The 20558-nt window shown below is 42.7% G+C and overlaps 1 non-coding gene across 1 annotated transcript; it reads right to left on the minus strand.

Annotated features, from left to right (window-relative positions):
* Positions 1 to 3623: 3623 nt before the first annotated feature.
* On the minus strand, positions 3624 to 3698 carry Trnap-cgg (transfer RNA proline (anticodon CGG)). Its single transcript has one exon. It is a non-coding gene; the product is annotated as a tRNA-Pro (tRNA).
* Positions 3699 to 20558: the final 16860 nt, after the last annotated feature.

The raw sequence follows: 20558 nt of genomic DNA on the forward strand, positions 1-20558 counted from the left end.
CGCGAGCGTCTATCTGACTACGGAGTCGTTTTAAACGAAAATAAGTGCGTCATGCACAAGAACCAAGTCACTTTCCTCGACCATACTGTGTCATCAGAAGGTATATTGCCTCTGCCAGAGAAGATCGCGGCGATACAGGCCCTTCCGAAACCGACAAACTACCAAGAGCTACGACGATACATGGGAGTAATAAATTTTTATAGACGTCATCTGCCAGCAACGGCTACGGTGCAAGCACCACTCACTGATGCACTGAAGGGACGCGACGCCAAAGGTCGACGAATAATTAAGTGGACACAAGAAATGGACAAAGCATTTAATGATCTTCAAGCAAGCCTCAGCAAAGCAGTGTTGCTCGCTCACCCAGTTCACTACGCACAGCTAGCTATTGTTGTAGACGGGAGCCAGTCAGCAATAGGGGCGGCGCTGCACTAGCGTGTAGAAGGGCAATGGCAACCACTACGGTTTTTCTCTAAAAAGTTACAGACTGCACAACAGAAGTGGAGCGCGTATGACAGAGAATTGTTCGCGATCTACGAAGCAATTCGATACTTCCGCCCACAAATAGAGGCTAGACCAGTGACTGTTTTTACAGACCACAAACCCATAACATCGGCTTTTAAAAACACCAGTGATAAGTGCTCACCAAGACAGTTCCTTTATATTGAGTTCATAAGTCAGTTCACGACAGATATACGCCATTTAAGAGGCGCAGAAAATTAAGTGTTTGACTATTTTTCACGTATTTGTGGGATTTCAGAAATTATAGACTATGATAAACTTGCAGAGGGACAGACCAAGGATGCAGAGCTACGACAGCTGTTAAACGACCCGTCTACAGGTCTTAAGTTCGAGCAAATTCTGTTGCCTAACTCCAAGCGGAAGCTGTGGTGCGACTTTTCTCAAGGCAGACCAAGACCATTCATTTCAGAAATATTGCGCAAGACGTCGACAGTGTCCACACACTATCGCACCCAGGAGCCAACGCTACAATCAAGCTGCTGATAGACCGCTATGTGTGGCCTTCTATGAAAAGAGACGCGCGCCTTTGTTGGGTACGTTCCTGCATTCCTTGTCATCAAAGTAAAGTAGGACGACATGTGCGTGCTGATTTTGGAGATTTTCAAGGTACCTCTGCTAGATTCGCACACGTTCACGTGGACCTGGTTGGACCTCTCAGGGTTACAGATATTTGTTTACGGCCATAGATAGGTGCACAAGATGGGCAGAAGCAACTCCAATAGTCGATATTTCAGCCGAAACTACTGCGAAGACGTTTCTGTGTACGTGGGTTGCCCGTTTTGGATGCCCCCTTCATGTCACAACTGACCAGGGACGTCAGTTCGAATCTACGTTGTCCCTCGAGCTATCCAAAACGTGCGGTTTCCAACGCCACCACACGACTACCTATCACCCTGCCAGTAATGGTATGGTCGAACGATGGCACAGAGCACTCAAAGCAGCATTGATGTGTCATCAAGAGAGATGGACGGAAGCATTACCATTAGTGTTGTTAGGCCTGCGGACAGCTCACAAACCCGATATTGGTACATCAGTTGCCGAGATGGTTTACGGCTAGCCGCTACGGATTCCTGCAGATTATTTAGTACCAACCTCACTACCTGGATCAGAGGGCCTCACACACTGGGTGCAGCAGCTAAAACGTCACTGCACAAATATACGTTGCCCGCCACCTTCTCGCCATGGCAACCGTAAGGTGTTTGTACACAAAGACTTATACGATTCCTCTCACGTAATGTTGCGAACAGACTCAGTAAAATCGCCTTTACAACCACCATACACGGGCCCATTTCAGGTGCTGAGTAGAAATAAGCGTACCGTGGACATAATGTAAATGGTGTTCCGACAAAAGTATCGATTGAACGTGCCAAGCCAGCATGGGTTTTACCCTCTCCGACCTCTGATACCACGCCTGTGCATCAACACATGATGGACGCAGAGCATACCGAAACACCGCTCAGTACATTGTCTGAGACAGGTGAATCACCACCACAAACAACAACGTCACCGCCCCCGAGACACCCGACGCACGCCAGAGCTGGACGTCGAATAAAATTCAAGTACCAAGATATCCCTGGGGCTCCGCACTTTAAGGGGGGCTGTGTGGCAGTGATATTTTTCACGTCTGGTGCAAAGTGATATCAAAAGTGAGCGAGAGTTTTTTTTTCTGGTCATGTGTTGTTTTTTTATCTTTTCCGTAAGACTATAGTCTCCTAGCTTTTGTTACTTCTCTGTTGTTTTTTTTAGTTTCTTCTCATTGTGAGTTTTTGCGAATAAATATTTTTTCTTTAACACATTATACCAGACGGCTACGCAATTATTTGTTGTAGGCAAGTCGCCTACAAAGGAAACTAAAATGCTGCATCACCACAATCACAGTTTTACCCAACGCTGTAACGCAGAGACTGTACCGGTATATGAAGTCGTAAAATCCAAACAGAAGCGCCACAGCGCGTCCGCTCAGGACGGCCGCAAAAGCCACTACTCTGGTCCCAGACAAACGAAACTCTTGTGTAATTACTTGTCGACATGCTATGAACGACAATGGACACCGCTCAAAGTACAACTGTCTGCAATACAACTATATTTTTAAATTATTTCGCAATGCGAACCGAACTGCGATTTCTCTTTACGATGCTCAGCAGAGATACTCAAGCCAAATAACAGAAACATAGCGCTCAATTCTCGTACTGTTTGCGTAGAGGCACGTAGGCTGACTTCGTTGCCAAACGGTGCTGTGTAAGTCATAAATGCCTGATAGTTTGGAAGGTTTCCAATATCAGGCTTCACATAAATGCTTTCCATTGTTACTTGAAAGTTGTAAACACGTTTCGATAATTACTAACTAAACCATTTGTGGGAAAAAGTACACAAAGTCACTAGTAACGTCAGTTCACACGTAAGCAGAGCCGATGTCTTGATATTTAATGATCTTTAAACTCTTATTTGCCTAAAAATAACACGTCTTTTGAGAGAATATTGAGCGAAAACTTTTTTTGGATGTTATCATTCACAGCAACAACCTAACCTAACCATATTTCTAACAAAGGCAAATAGTCTATTATGAAGTCACTTTCCAACTGGATGCGTCCTCTGGTGATTCTTTAGTAACACAAGCACTTCATCCAAAGCTAAAACCGCTAAATACGTTTAAAATAACAAATTATAGGTGTACATAAACCACAGCTCACCGATCGACAGGGCCACAACTAAATCCAATACCTCTCGGTACACTTGTAAAATCGGTGGACGGACCGTTTGTTAACAGGTCTCAGAAGCTTACTGAATAGGTTATTTGGATAAAGGACCGAAACTGACGTCACTACCGAGACTAACCTACTACACTGATCGGTATGAACGATACAGAATAGGGCCCCTGGAACCCGGCTAACGTTCGGCACCACGCAGCCGCCGGCGAGCCGCGGCGCGCCGAGAGGCTCCAACAAGGCCGCGCCAACTCCGAACTTAGAATATTTTCAGGGCGCCACATCTCGCCCATTTCCTCACACCTCGTTCACACATGTACACTTAAAACAGAATGAGATTTTCACTCTGCAGCGGAGTGTGCGCTGATATGAAACTTCCTGGCAGATTAAAACTGTGTGCCAGGCCGAGACTCGAACTCGGGACCTTTGCCTTCCGCGGGCAAGTGCTCTACCAACTGAGCTACCCAAGCACGACTCACGCCCCGTCCTCACAGCCTTACTTCTGCCAGTACCTCGTCCCCTACCTTCCCCCAGGCTGTGGCTAAGCCATGTCTCCGCAATATCCTTTCTTTCAGGAGTGCTAGTTCTGCAAGGCTCGCAGGAGAGCTTCTGTAAGTTTGGAAGGTAGGAGACGAGGTACTGGCAGAAGTAAGGCTGTGAGGACGGGGCGTGAGTTGTGCTTGGGTAGCTCAGTTGGTAGAGCACTTGCCTGCGAAAGGCAAAGGTCCCGAGTTCGAGTCTCGCCCTGGCACACAGTTTTAATCTGCCAGGAAGTTTCATATCAGCGCACACTCCGCTGCAGAGTGAAAATCTTGTTCTGGAAACATCCCCCAGGCTGTGGCTAAGCCATGTCTCCGCAATATCCTATCTTTCAGGAGTGCTAGTTCTGCATGGTTCGCAGAAGAGCTTCTGTAAAGTTTGGAAGGTAGGAGACGACACACTGGCAGAAGGAAAGGTGTGAGGACGGGGCGTGAGTCATGCTTGGGTAGCTCAGTTGGTAGGGCGCTTGCCCGCCAAAGGCAAAGGTCCCGAGTTCGAGTCTCGGTCCGGCACACAGTTTTAATCCGCCACGAAGTTTCACAGCATTTATCATTTTGTAGATCCTAATATCTGCATCAGGGGGTAGTCAGACAGGGCCAAATCTACATTTTTCATTCAGTATTTTCCATTGCGCACATTCATTTTACACCCGCCTGGTGTAGCATCTTGAAATTTTGCACCCCAAATAGCAAATCTCATCCATACTTTAAGTGTCTCATTTCGTAATCTAATTCGCTCAACATCACCTGATTGAATTCGACTACATTCCATTAACTTGATTTTGCTTCTGTTGATGTGCATCTTATATCCAACTTTCAAGACACTGTCCATTCCGATCAACTGCTCTTCCAGGTCCTTTGCTGTCTCTGACAGAATTACAATGTCATCGGCAAACCTCAAAGTTTTTATTTCTTATCCATGCAATTTAATTCCTACTCCAAACTTTTCTTTTGTTTCTTTTATTGTTTGCTCAATGTACAGATTGAATAACATTGGGGATAGGCTACAATCCTGTCTCATTCCCTTCACAACCACTGCTTCCCTTTCATGCCCCTCGACTCTTATAACTGCCATCTGGTTTCTGTACAAATTGTAAATAGCCTTTCGCTCCTTGTATTTGACCCCTGCCACCTTCAGAATTTGAAAGAGAGTATTCCAGTCAACATTGTCAAAAACTTTCTGTAGGTCTACAACTGCAAGAAACGTTTGCCTTAATCTATCATCTAAGATAAGTCATAGAACCAGTATTGCCTCCCACATTTGAACGGAAGCCAAACTGACTCCCCGAGGTCAGCTTCTACCAGTTCTTCCATTCTTCTGTAAAGAATTCGCGTTAGTATTTTGCAGCCGTGACTTATTAAACTGATAGTTCGGTAATTTTCACACCTGTCAACACCTGCTTTCTTTGGGATTGGAACTGTTATATTCTTCTTGAAGTCTGATGCTATTTTGCCTGTCTCATACTTCTTGCTCACCAGATGGTAGAGGTTTGTCAGGACTGGCTCTCCCAAGGCTATCAGTAGTTCTAATGGAATGTTGTCTACTCCTGGGGCCTTGTTTCGACCTAGGTTTTTAATTGCTTTGTCAAATTCTTCACTCAGTATCATATCTCCTATTTCATCTTCATCTACATCCTCTTGCATTTCCATAATATTGTCCTCACGTACACAGCCCGTGTATAGCCCCTCTATATTCTCCTTCCACCTCCTGTTTTCCCTTCTTTGCTTAGAACTGGTTTTCCATCTGAGCTCTTGATATTCATACAAGAGGTTCTCTTTTGTCCAAACGTATCTTTAATATTCCTGTAGGCAGTATCTATCTTACCCCTAGTGATATATGCCTCTACATCGTTACATTTGTCCTCTAAACAACCCTGCGTAGCCAATTTGCACTTCCTTTCGATCTCATTTTTCAGATGTTTGTATTCCTTTTTGCTTCCTTCATCCATGCGTTTTTATCTTTTCTCCTTTCATCAATTAAATTCAATATCTCTTCTGTTACCCATGGATTTCTACCAGCCCTCGTCTTTTTAACTACTTGATCCTCTGCTGCCTTTACCATTTCTTCTCTCAAAGCTACCCATTCTTCTTCTACTGTATTTCTTTCCCCCATTCTTGTCAATTGTTTGCTAATGCTTTCTCTGAAACCCTCTACAACCTCTGGTTCTTTCAGTTTATCCAGGTCCCATCTCCTTAAATTCCCACATTTTTGCAGTTTCTTCAGTTTATAACCAACAGGTTGTTGTCAGAGTCTACATCTGCCACTGGAAATGTCTTACAATATAAAACATGGTTCCTAAATCTCTGTCTTACTATTATATAATCTATATGAAACCCAGTACTGTGCGCCTAGTCCCGGCGGAGGTTCGAGTACTCCCTCGGGCACGGGTGTGTGTGTTTGTCCTTAGGATAATTTAGGTTAAGTAGTGTGTAAGCTGATGACCTTAGCAGTTAAGTCCCATATGATTTCACATACGTTTGAACATTTGAATAAACCCTCTAGTGATCCAGGCCTCTTCCACGAATACAACCTTTTTTCATGATTGTTAAACCAAGTGTTAGCTATGATTAAGTTACGCTCTGAGGCGGCTTCCTCTTTCATTCCTTACCCCAATTCCATATTCACCTATTACTTTTCCTTCTCTTTCTTTTCCTACTATCGAGTTCCAGTCCCCCATGACTAAATTTTCGTCTCCCTTTACCATCTAAATAATTTCTTTTATCTCATCATACATTTCTTCAATTTCTTCGTCATCTGCGGAGCTAGTTGGCACATAAACTTGACTACTGTGGTTGGCGTGGGCTGTGTGTCTATCTTGGCTACAATAGTGCGTTAACTGTGCTATTTGTAGTAGCTTACCTGTTCTCCTACTTTTATTCATTATTAAAACTACTACTGCATTAGCTCTATTTGATTTTGTATTTATAACCCTGTATTCATGTGCCAGAAGTCTTGTTCTTCCTGCCACTGAACTTCGCTAATTCCCCCTATATATAACTTTAACGTATCCATTTCCCTTTTTAAATTTTCTAACCCATCTACCTGATCAAGGGATCTGACATTCCACGCTCCGATTCGTGGAACGCCAGTTCTGTTTCTCCCAATAACGACGTCCTCCTGGGTCGTCCCCACCCGGAGATCCGAATGGGGGACTATTTTACCTCCGGAATATTTTACCCAAGCGCCATCATCATTTAACCATACAGTAAAACTGCATGCCCTTAGGAAAAATTATGGCTGTAGCTTCCCCTTGCTTTCAGCCGTTCACAGTACCAGCCCAGTAATGCCGTTTTGGTTAACATTACAAGGCGAGATCAGTCAGTCATCCAGACTGTTGCCCCTGCAACAGTAAAAGGCTGCTGCCCCTCTTCAGGAACCACACGTCTGTCTGGCCTCTCAACAGATACCCTTCAGTTGTGGTTGCATCTACAGTACGGCTATCTGTATCGCTGAGGCACGCAAGCCTCCCCACCAACGGCGAGGTCCATGGTTCCACGTAAATATCGTAATAACTATGACCTTTAACGAAATGATGGGCACTTCATCACGATTCTGACATATAAACTTACAAGTAAGCAAAAACGATTGCTTTATGGAATAGTTTCTGTAAAATCATTTGAGAAAGATTGCAGGGTGTGCGTCCCAATTCTGACATTGCTGACTGGCCGAATGGAGTAAAACGCTTGTCAGCCTCCCCTTCCAAGCAAATGAATGAACTCATCCAGCGCTCTGGATGAAAGCTGGTCACTGCACACCAGCCACCGTATCCTGCATGGGCTATACCATTTGCACTGGCATACACTAAGTATACACCTCTGCAGCCAAACAATACAGTGGCAGTATCAGATGGTACCTCCTGGCTATCTACTCTTCTAGCTGACGAAAGATTACTCCGTTACTCCGCCCTAAGCAGTTTCCGATTTTTACTACATAGGGTAAATGAACGAACCCCGTGGTAATCCTCATAGCTTTCTGTAATGTGTTATCATGCAATGGTGTGAGGCACCGAAGATTAGGTTCGTTGTGGGTACATGCAAAGCGATGTTTCATTATGGGCAACTGATATGGTCGAGTGATGAATTACTTATAAACAGTTTGAGCAAACATTCTTTGACAAATTCTGGTCCATAAAAGTCAAAGAGAGAGTATTTAACCCAGCTCCGTTCAGTAGTAAACATGGAGGACTACGGAAGTCTTTTGAAAAATACCAGAACAAAACAAGGTATTGGGCAAATACAGTCTGTCACATGGATGTACTAAAAATACCAAAAGTTGCTTATCAGTACATATCATGGGAAAATTGATCACAATACCCGAGAAAGATGTAGAATACTTTTTATCCATTCTGGACTTGATTGACCTGATTTTTGAAGAAGAGGTGCAGTCCCAGTCCCAGAACAATAATGTGGAAAGTGAACCTCTACGAAATAGCGATCCTTAAAGTAGTAATGGCGGAAGCAATCAACACAGTGCGCACCTCTACCACCCACATAATAATAATCACACAAAAGGTAACTATGATAACTGGGGTAACCAAGGACACAAACGAGGTTTTAAAGCAAATTGCAACCCTAATTGCAATCGACCAGAGTATACCAAACGCCGCGTGGGATTAGCCGAGCGGTCTGAGGCGCTGCAGTCATGGACTGTGCGGCTGGTTCGAGTCCTCCATCGGGCATGGGTGTGTGTGTTTGTCCTTAGGATAATTTAGGTTAAGTAGTTTGTAAGCTTAGGGACTGATGACTTTAGCAGTTAAGTCCCATAAGTTTTCATACACATTTGAACATTTTTTGAACAGTATACCAAACACAAGGGTTTTGGACAACAGATTCAAAATATAACCACAGCAGATGGTAATAGCCAGTATAAAATTGGCAAGGGTCGCCCGGTTGTAGACTGCCAGGCAGTCCTCCTCGTGTTGGCTACAACTAGTGGAACAATTATGTACCGGGTGGTGGTCAAGATCAAAGAGAATTTAATTCATGGACATTGCAAGACACTGTTTGGGGGAGTCAAGACCACACTGTACATCTAGCGGGGATTAGCGAGAATGAAGAGATTATTCCCCCCCCCCCCCCTCCCCCCTTGCTCTGTCTAATCTGGAAAATCAAAACAGGTCGCGATAGGCCCCGACTGCAGACCAGGAAAGGGGATAGGGGCATACGCTTAATTTCTAATTATTTTCTGAGGTATGATAAAGAAGAGACAGCAGGGAGGACCTGTGTCAGGAAAATGTGGACAATTTGTACAAGAACGGAAGGGAAACTGTACAGGCCTTAATAAATGCCAGGACAGCTGATTTAGATATGCACTTTGTACTGCATATTGGTCCATTGACAAATTTAATCTCACAACGTTTATTTAAAGAGTTACAAATGTGAACACGCATACCAACATCTCCTGTGCATAAATATCGAATCCTGACTGCAGTAGGGGGCAAATCTAAAGGGGTGAAACTTCAAGTTTTAATACGCATTACCACTGAAAAAATTTCTTTACAATGCATTTTTCAAGTGGGTGAAAAACTTGTAGTTAGTTGTCTTATTGGTATGGATAAGTTCTGACAGTATAAGGTACAGATTGAAAGGGTTTATGACTGACGAACAAAGCTTATCGGTAGATTTGATCAGAACAAGTATAATTAAAAACAAACCTCTGCCAGATACAGACATTAGAGTACAATTGTCTTATTCAGACGTATTTTTCCGTGATGCGCCAAAAAGACGAACAGCTACATGAAAGAAGTATGGGTCCAGCACCAGTGCAAGCAAAGGTAAGTGAACCGGTTTGTTTGTCGAAATACCAGAAAGGGGAGCTAGAGAAATTAATACTTCGGTATCTGCCTGTATTTGAAAAGCGCCCAGGAGTAATAAAAGGTTACACGTATAAAAGGGACGTTTACCTACACAAAACGTTCTGTTGTTCATCATACCCCATATCCTGGTCGAAGAAAGAGCCAGTAAGGAAGAAAATTGTGAAGATAGTACATTGGGATGTCATACAAGACTAACATTCACCGGTCGCCAAACCCGACGGTAGCGGCAGGCTTGAACTCGACACCCGAATACAAACAAGATCATTTTTCTTGTTAGGCCACGTCCCGACAGCTTAGAAGAAGAGTTACTAACGTTCCATCAAGTCAAATACGGTAACATAATTGATTTAAAGGAATCTTATTGGCAGATAGAAAGTACACAGCCTTTGTATGTGAGGGCAGAAGCTATGAATTTTGTGCCTTGCCTCTCGGCTTAAACATGAATGTAGGTATCTTCATTTCCGTGGTAGACAAAGTTTTAGGTCCAGAACTCCTTAATAAAGTCACTGTCTACGTAGATGATTTACTAATAGCAACTAATAGCAACGCCTACGTGGGAAGTGCATTTGCGATTTTTGGGACAAGTACTATACTGATTCTCAGAATACTGTATTACAACAAATTTAATGACGTCTGAATTTTGGAAGGAAAGGTCATATTCCTAGGATATATAATATCACTTCAAGGTATTTTGACAAATCCGGAGGAACTAGATGGAATCATTTTCCCCCCATCCCAGAACAAAAAACAACTCAAAGCTTACGTGAGCTTAGTTTCTTTCTTTAGAAATTTTATTCCTAACCAGTAGCTGAACAGCGATATCTTGTTAAACTTGTTACGGAAGAATAACCCATGGATATGGACCAATCAACATCGTACCAACTTTGAAACCATAAAAGAAGCCACACTCAATGGAAATATGTTGCATCACCCAGACTTGTCACAAGAGGTTTGTTTAAGCACTGATGCATATTTGCAGGGTCTGGGGGCATGTCTGGTCCAAATCACCGATACAGATAAACAACAAACACCCAAAATAATTAGTTTTGTAAGCAGAATTCTCACCGAATGTTAGCGATCATATTCAGTAACAAAACTCGAAGCTCCCTCTCTATAGTGTGGGCTTTTAAGAATTTCGAATATTATTTGTGGGGAAAACACACCAAAGTCTACTGTGACCACTACACACTTTCTTTTCTCTTGATGTGCAAACCGCTGCACAGAAGAATAGCCAGATGACGTCTTTAGTTGCAGGAATTCAGTTTCGAGGTAGCGTACAACAAAGGTAAACAAAACGTAACTTCTGACGCCTTGTCACAGCTACCCCAACGGTTAAATGAATTTAAGAACTCACAGAACAAAATTTTGGAATCCGCTTTCTACTTATGAGACAAAATACATCAACCGTATTATGTAAAAATGTGCAATAGCCTGAAGTAATTGCAAGAAGAAGATCCACATGCTGGGAACAGGAAAGACTCAAACTATGTGAAGGAGATAATAAAAACTTTAAAAATTTTATAGTATTTGTAAATGAGTACCGTTTCATCACTTACACCTAACCAAGAATGTTGGTGCGTATGTTTACCTGAAAAGTTTGTAGATGGATTCATTCTTTACATTCAGAACGTATGGAGACATTATGGCATTTCTAAATGCACCAAGAAGATAAAGACATAGTGCTACTTCCCCAATATGATGCACACAGCACAATCGATCTTGTCTCAACTAAATAAAGGTGCGAAATGTACAGAAGCATGGGAGGGAATAACGGCCGAGCGCAAACACACGTACCTATTCAGTCTTCTCAAATTTCCACGTGATCATGAAAGCTATCCAAAACATACTAAATATTAGTTCGCTATTCGGTCGTCTAGAGGACAACACGGTTGATTCATCTACGTTCCTACACTCCAACAGGCCTCCCCATTCTGACAGCTCCTACCATTATTGGGAAATGTGAATCATTCCCGTCACTGGCGCTGCAGGCCGAGCACGCATAGGTAGAATCATCATCCTAAGAAATTAATCATATATATATTTTATCCCCGTACTTACAACTAAATGTTACAATCGCGATATTAGTTGAATGACATTCGACAATGAGCAAAGTATCGGAAATACACTCTGTTGATGGCTGTGGCTCTGAAAGTAGAAATATCAGTACCATTCTTATTACATGATATACTCTTCCCTTTGCTATGACAGTACTCGACGTCAAATCCATGCCTTCCTTTGCACATGGCTGAACACAAACACATACTTTATAAGCCAGACGCCCAAGGAGAACCTATCACACATCCCCTACTACTAAGTATAATATTTCGTCAATAACTGTTTGCCAGAGATACGAAATAATACTGACCGAAAATCAACCATTGGTGGGTATGTCTCATACGTTTCTCTTGCGAGTGCTACCACTGTGTCTTAGAAAGATAGGTGTAATCGTCTTACAAACTGCCAGATGTTAAATGAAAACTGATCCCAACTATTACTGCGATTGCAAAACTACTGTATGTTACTGTCACAAGCGGTCTTGGTTCTACAGGTGCACACAAGTATCCATGTTAAAAGCTATACTGGCTATATAAATCGAGGTACGACATTACCTCTGGATGAAGTGGTTTTTCCGGACAAGACTGTGATCATAAGAATCAGACCAGCCTTCCAGTTACATGTAGCCCACGGTGCAACCTCGTGATAAAATCGCTTAATTTTGAAAGTGATTCGGCTAAGGAACGTGGTATGTAAGCAGTATTTGCGACTCCCTCAAGCCGCCCCAGCTAGATATTTCTATAGTACTTGTAACGTATTCTGTCTCGATACCATGTCAGAGGTCTTGCGATATATCCACTGAGTTATACGCGATGACTGATTGAGAAGGATTACAAACAGTAGTAGATGATGTGCTGATTGAGCTCATAAGAAAATGTACCCTAGCTTTTCACTTCTCTAGTGTTACACTATCTGCTAGGAATGATGTCTGTGATTTGGAATCAGGTCTTTCCATTCAAGCACATACCTGCGTTGGATCCTATTGGCAATTCCTTCAATGATTACAACCATTACTCAGTCATATTTCTGGTACTCTCATATCTCGAAACGAGTCACCTTTCTGGAACCTGTCTGCTACAGTAAAATTGCAACCTAATTTTAGTCAGCCCCTACACATCTTGCAACTGCTCCGATTTTTACAGCTTTGCATGGGTGATAGTTCCAATTCAAGTAGGAACTGAACAGAAGTCGGAGGAATCCATATGCACCACCTTCTGCAACCTATGTAGAAACAGAAAGATCTGAGTAAGTGCAACAGGACCATGTTCTGACTATTCGGTGGAAATGCGCGCATTGCGGTGCATCTCCAAACCAGTTTCAGATACATCAGACTGAAGCAGATCCGCGTCCATTCACATCTATCAGCCCAACATGCTATCATCGTTATTCTGTACCATCCAACAGAGAAAAATTACGAACTATTAAAGCTCCACTAACTTCATCCGATATAGAACTCACCTAGGCACCGATGCTGGGGTGATGATGCATAGCTACGGGTGGGCGTCCAGTGCGGAGAGAGAGAGATGCCGTAATGCTCCCCAGAATAGCATAAGGTGCATTCCTAAGGTGCATTCCTCATAGTATTCCTAACGGAACAGCCGGCTCATCACTGAATTCACCCATCAAACTGCTGCTAATGCTGCCCGTCTGGGACGATCCTATTAAATATACAGGTATTGATCCACTGCAGAGGCTAGTTTAAAGTTTCATCACCTGTACAGTAGGAGAATGGTCGTATCCCATGGACTACACTGTAAATCGCAAGAGACACTCCCTGTGCAGATCCACATTCGAAAGCTAACTTGTGTTTGCTACGAGTCCTGGGTGCCTTCTGCGACACTTGCATATACACAGGAATACAGAAAACAGAGCAAACGCTCTCCAAATGTGGAGGTGATTGGATACAATCGAGTACAGTGCTATATTAGGCCTCCCAATCAGTGCACTTGGGCTAGGTATTGGCAGATGTGATACAGTGCAGTTTTAGAATACAGAACGAGAGGTTATCATAGCATGAATAGAACTGACATAAAAAAATCGATGGTATTGTGAAAAATTATGGTGAATTGGTTTAAACTGACCAAATATACACCAAAGTGAAGGGAAATTGAGGAAGTACTTGCATACCTTCTGGTTCGCGCAGAACAGTTTGTACACTGGGAAAAGGATGTGGCAGCAATAGGAACACGAGAAAACTTCGACATGGAAGAGGAGGGAATCAGGGAAGCAGGCGATTTTTTCTCTGTCGAGGCAGCATTATGCTGTATGTCTACTGGGGTGCCAGTGGTACGGGCGATCTGACTACTGTATTTGACGCTTTTCAGGAAGGCAGAGAACCGTCTGCCCCTAAGCTTACATGCATCTGTGTTAAAAGGATAACAGAGAGTGGACACGGTGATAGATTGAGATAGAGCTGTAACAAAGTACGATTTAATGGTAGACTGATGATGCATTCTAGAGAGGGGGAAGTTGCTGCATGTCAATTTTTCCACTGTTCTGTCAGGATGCGTCAGTCGTGTGACATAGCTTGCGTTCGACTCGTACACAGCCCATGTTCTGTATGTGGTTTAAAGCACTGTCTACCTGCAATCGTTAAAGATACCCCTGTCGGTCATCAGAGGACTTCCATCTCACGTGTGATGAAACATGGCACATTCCTCTAACCGAAGAATGATTTATCCGATGTACTCCATCCCCCTGTCGCATCTTGGGTGTAAAATCAATACTTCAGCGTTATAACTAAGTTAGCGATAGGTGCTTGTGAGGCGGTGCAATCCCCCTGTATACAATTGCCCAACAGATGTGCTGTTTACAAAGTTAGTGGCGGAATAACTTGTAATTTTCACATGTTGGATGCTGCTGCTATGCGTTTATCTGTATCCTTGTAATAGGTATTCACTGTTACTAATAATCATTTTATATAGGGCTCATGCAGGCATGGTGTAATTTCCAAACCATAATCGGATGTGAACAATGGGCACTATACATCTCTGGAAAGCTATATTGTACTCGTATCACACAGAGCCAATGTTTTAAGAAAGTAGTTTTTTAGTTTTACAGTTCGATAACATAGTTTTATCATAGAGAAACTGGGAAGAAGGATATATGTCTTCCGCTTGAAATATATTTCTTACATTGGAATATTAACAACGCTACATTCCATACAGCTGATAGGTCAGAAACGCAAGCGATCTAGAATTATAGCCCATTTTAAGTGCGGAACGTTGTAGCCTTCGGAGTGCATGTGTTTATGTTCTCTCTTACCAATACCTTCCAGCTACTGATCCTAGACTCTAGAAAATACTTTAGATTTGATAGCTTTGTTGATTTACGTAAAAATGCGTCGCACTCCATCCATCTGGAGCTCCATTGCACATAAAAATCATTCGTTTGTTGTTCAGCTTAACCATCTGCTATTACATCACGACACTTTGAAATCTGTTATGATACATTGATAAGGAGTGCTAACCTACTCGACATGGGTGCATCTTGAGGAAACTTGTGCACTTGGATGGGCGAGGACTCAGAAAACTCCATTCATTCACGAGGTATGGATTGTAGTGGTCTACTTCTGGTCGGTTTCATGTTAAATCGGTAATGGTGCTGCAGGGCGGCTTGGTCAATGGCTGTGTGAGGAGGGTCTTTCAGTCTCTAATCTCACCCTAAGACAGCGAGAATACTCTGTGACTCCCATACGCAGACAGAGAGATCATAAATTAATCACTATCCTCGAGCCGTTAGAAATATGTAGAGCGCTGTCTGACATACTTTGATGGTGTATGTGTTCGAGAATTAACAATGAATGGACGTACTGCACAGTCATCTATCCACGTTAGCAATGATACTCTGAAAGTGGAGAAGGGGTGGTTTAGCTATGATACTGGAATTGGTAAACATGTTGTTGCATCATTGGTCGGTGTTGAAATTACTGTAATATTGCTGAAATTGTTCACACTATCAACTGTGATGCTTATTATTAGAGTATATCGATAGTATCTTTTCCATCCCATCCGTCCACTGGCATGCTGTTGCTTACCACATAATGATTGACTGACATCGCTTGTTTGAGTTGGAAAAGAGTTTTGGTGGATGGTCAACACTTTCTGGGGTGGATAGCACCAACACAGTGATCGTGTACATGACTGCAATATGATGAATCAGTCAAAACAGAATGTAAACTGTGTTTTATTTAAAATCATCCAGTATGTGTGGCGTGTTATGGTAACCGCAGTAACAATATGTTTTACACTATGTGACGTCTAGTTTTCTGCGAGAGGCCGTGGATCAGAATGTATTAATGTTAGTTTTTAACCTGACACAGAACTCGAAGTCATGGCAGAAGAAAAAGTATGGTGGTGGACAAAGCGTGCCACAGCAGAAAAAAAACGTGATGTTTCAAACAACGAGACATGGCCACAGGGAGAGTCTCTTGTGATTTACTGTATAGTCCACGAGATACGATCATCCTCCTACAGTACAAGAGATGAAACTTTAAACTGGCCTCTGTAGTGGATCAATACCTGTATATTTAATAGGATCGTCGCACACGGGCAGCAGCAGCAGCAGTTTGATGGGTGAATTCAGTGATGGATGGGCTGTTCTGTTAGGAATGCTACGTGGAATGCACCTTATGCTATTCTGGGGAGCATTACGACATCTCTCTGTCTCCGCACTGGACCCCTACCGTAACTATGCATCATCGCGCCAGTATCGGTGCCTAGGTGAGTTCTCTATCGGATGAAGTTAGTGGAGCTTTAATAGTTCGTAATTTTTCTCTGTTGGATGATACAGAATAACGATGATAGCATGTTGGGCTGATAGACGTGAATGGACGCGGATCTGGTTGGGTCTGTAGTATCTGAATCTGGTTTGGAGATACACCACAATGCGCGCATTTCCACTGAATAGTCAAAACATGGTCCTGTTGCACTAAATCAGATCTTTCTGTTTCTCTATGGGTTGCAGAAAGTGGTGCATATGGATTTCTTCGACTTCTGTTCAGTTCCTACTTGAATTGGAACTATCACCCATGCAAAGCTGTACAAAAAGGGAGCAGTTGCAATATGTGTAGGGGCTGACTAAAACTAGGTTGCAATTTTACTGTAGAAGAGAGGTTTGAGAAAGGTGACTCGTTTCGATATATGAGAGTGCCAGAAATATGATTGAGTAGTGGTTGTAATCGTTGAAGGAATTGTCAATAGGATCCAAACACAGGTATGTGCTTGAATGGAAAGACCTGATTCCAAATCATAAACATCATTTCTAGCAGATAGCGTAACACTACTAACACGTAGCTAGTGTACATTTTCTTACGAGCTCAATCAGCACAGCATCTACTACGTTTCCCGATAATGGTAGGAGCTGTCAGAATGGGGAGGCCTGTTGGAGTGTAGGAATGTAGATGAATTAACCATGTTGTCCTCTAGACGACCGAATAGCGAACTAATACTTAGTATGTGTTGGCGTGATCGCGTAGGAAATTTGAGAAGATTGAATAGGTACATGTGTTTGCACTCGGCTGTTATTCCCTCCCATATAAATTGTTTGGTTGACTGCTTCTGAACATTTCGCGCCTTTATTAGTTGAGAGAAGATCAATTGTGCTGTGTGCATCTAGCATGTGGAAGACACGTTTGCCGGTTCTCTAGACATGAGAAACACCTTATAGAGATGATTTGGAATCTGTTACATCACTGACATCGGTATTCGAGAGTGGAAGTATCAGTTTCCTCTACTTCTTTCGAGTTCTCACGTAAAGGTCCTTGCAGACAGGATAAGCGAAAAAGTTTCGTGTTTGTAGAGAAACAATTTCCAGTCTATATCTTTGGAATTATGTTCCGCGAGCGATTGTTAGGATACTGCTGTGTGCTTGATATCTAGAAGTACTGCGAGTTGGTATACTATTAGGGCAAACCATGCGAAAATACATACGTTCTTGTAATCCCAGAGTCTGGAGATGTGTAGAAAAGCGAACAGGAAAGCAGGTCCGGACCAGAAACAGTAACGCGTTTGTATCGAGATGAAACGAGCCCAAATTTGTAGAACAGTTCTGAGAGTGACTTCGGCCCACTGAAGGCACTCTGGTCACGCGTCGGGAGTGGATGCCCATCGACCTCACAGGGAAATATCTAGTGCCGTGAGTACATCTACTGTTCTGTCCGTCATCGCGGTATATGTGTGAATGATGTAAAAGGGGTGATTTTTGTATGGCGTAGGACACGAACTGTATGTTAACTACATCGACACAGTGCATGGTGATATATTGATGGACTGTAGATCCGTTTCATGCTATAATATTCAAGTTCCTATCCTCAGTGGGTGAGCAGTGTAATTGAGTATGAGTTTTTCAGTATTTGACAATATGTAGGGGCGCTTTGCGGGGTTTAATTTTTGGTGTAATATGGCGACGATCTGTGTAAAATAGTTGAAAGCCTCGTCTGCAGAAGGAAAGAAAACGACGGACAGTGCTTCCACACCGGCGACATCAGTAATTCGGCGGGTAAATTCGAAAAGAGACAATCGTAATGCCCAATTCATTCACAAGACATCCTTTGTGCTGGGATATAGGAGTCTCTACATAGTGGTGTCGGGAATTAGTGGAGTTCGGTGGCAGGAGGAACAAGACTTTTGGTCAGGTGAATACAGGGTTATAAATACAAAATCAAATAGGGGTAATGCAGGAGTAGGTTTAATAATGAATAAAAAAATAGGAGTACGGGAAAGCTACTACAAACAGCATAGTGAACGCATTATTGTGGCCAAGATAGACACGAAGCTCACGCCTACTACAGTAGTACAAGTTTATATGCCAACTAGCTCTGCAGATGACGAAGAAACTGATGAAATATATGATGAGACAAAAGAAATTATTCAGGTAGTGAAGGGAGACGAAAATTTAATAGTCATGGGTGACTGGAATTCGAGAGTAGGAAAAGGGAGAGAAGGAAACATAGTAGGTGAATATGGATTGGGGCTAAGAAATAAAAGAGGAAGCCGCCTGGTAGAATTTTGCGCAGAGCATAAATTAATCATAGCTAACACTTGGTTCATGAATCATGAAAGAAGGTTGTATACATGGAAGAACCCTGGAGATACCAAAAGGTATCAGATAGATAATATAATGGTAAGACAGAGATTGTAAGGGGTCCATAGGCCCTTACTATAACTTTGCACTTGGCACAGGTCGATAGGGCGAACAATCGATTGTGACGTGTTGAGAGATCGAGTGTGGAGATGCGCCAGGGTGGTTGGCGGGAGTAGTGTGTGTGTGAAGGCCATTGTTGAAATAAGGTCTTTAACGGAGAAGGGTGTCGCCATCGCCGTGGTTAGACCCCTATGTAATAGATTAATACCGGGAAAGTGAAGAAGTATCATTACGAAAGTGATCAGCGACGTTACTAGTGCCGATATTTGGTTTCGCGTCTACCGCGCCGGCCTAACCTTGGATTGCAGTGTTGGATGCAGTGATGGATTAGCGTGTGACGATAATGGAAAATGAAGAAAGCCTGTGCTGAGATTAGCGGTAATTAGATATGTATGACGAAGGCAGTGGCTAACTCCTTTTTTGTGTTTTGAGAAGAACATAAGTTCGTAGTTAATAAAACTGTGTTGGTGTTCCTCATTACCAGACATTCAGTATTATAGTATTGAGCAGAACGAACTGGAAAGTAACAACTTCCGTAGCAGTCAATTCCGATTACCAGCCCCATTAGGTTCACGGTCATGTTAATAATAAATAATGGGCTGCTATTCGATCAGATGAGGTCGGGATAATAAACAGAGGTGTTACAAGATTTAGGAACCAGGTTTTAAATTGTAAGACATTTCCAGGGGCAGATGTGGACTCTGACCACAATCTATTGGTTATGAACTGTAGATTAAAACTGAAGAAACTGTAAAAAGCTGAGAATTTAAGGCCGGCCGGTGTGGCCGTGCGGTCTGGCGCTTCAGTCTGGAACCGCATGACCGCTCCAGTCGCAGGTTCGAATCCTGCCTCGGGCATGGATGTGTGTGATGTCCTTAGGTTAGTTAGGTTTAAGTAGTTCTAAGTTCTAGGGAACTGATGACCACAGATGTTAAGTCCCATAGTGCTCAGAGCCATTTTTTTTTTTTTTTTTTTTTTTGAGAATTTAAGGAGATGGGACCTGGATAAACTGAAAGAACCAGAGGTTGTACAGAGTTTCAGGGAGAGCATTAGGGAACAATTGACAAGAATGGTGGAAAGAAATACAGTAGAAGAAGAATGGGTAGCTTTGAGGGATGAAGTAGTGAAGGCAGCAGAGGATCAAGTAGGCAAAAAGACGAGGGCTAGTAGAAATCCTTGGGTAACAGAAGAAATATTGAATTTAATTGATGAAAGGAGAAAATTTAAAAATGCAATAATTGAAGCAGGCAAAAATGGATATAAACGTCTCAAAAATGATATTGACAGAAAGTGCAAAATGGCTAAGCAGGGATGGACAAATGTAAGGATGTAGAGGCTTATCTCACAAGGGGTAAGATAGATACTGCCTACAGGAAAATTAAAGAGACTTTTGGGGAAAAGAGAACCACATGCATGAATATCAAGGGCTTTGGTGGAAACCCAGTTCTAAGCAAAGAAGGGAAAGCAGAAAGGTGGAAGGAATATATAGAGGGTCTATACAAGGGTGATGTACTTGAGGACAATATTATGGAAATGGAAGAGGATGTAGATGAAGATGAAATGGGACATATGATATTGCGTGAGGAGTTTGACAGAGCACTGAAAGACCTGAGTCGAAACAAGGCCCCCGGAGTAGACAACATTCCATTAGAACTACTGACAGCCTTGGGAGAGCCAGTCCTGACAAAACTCTACGATCTGGTGAGCAAGATGTATGAGACAGGCGAAGTACACTCAGATTTCAAGAAGAATATAATAATCCCAATCCCAAAGAAAGC

This window comes from Schistocerca serialis, chromosome 5 (assembly GCF_023864345.2).
Source record: "Schistocerca serialis cubense isolate TAMUIC-IGC-003099 chromosome 5, iqSchSeri2.2, whole genome shotgun sequence".
Taxonomy (NCBI): domain Eukaryota; kingdom Metazoa; phylum Arthropoda; class Insecta; order Orthoptera; family Acrididae; genus Schistocerca; species Schistocerca serialis.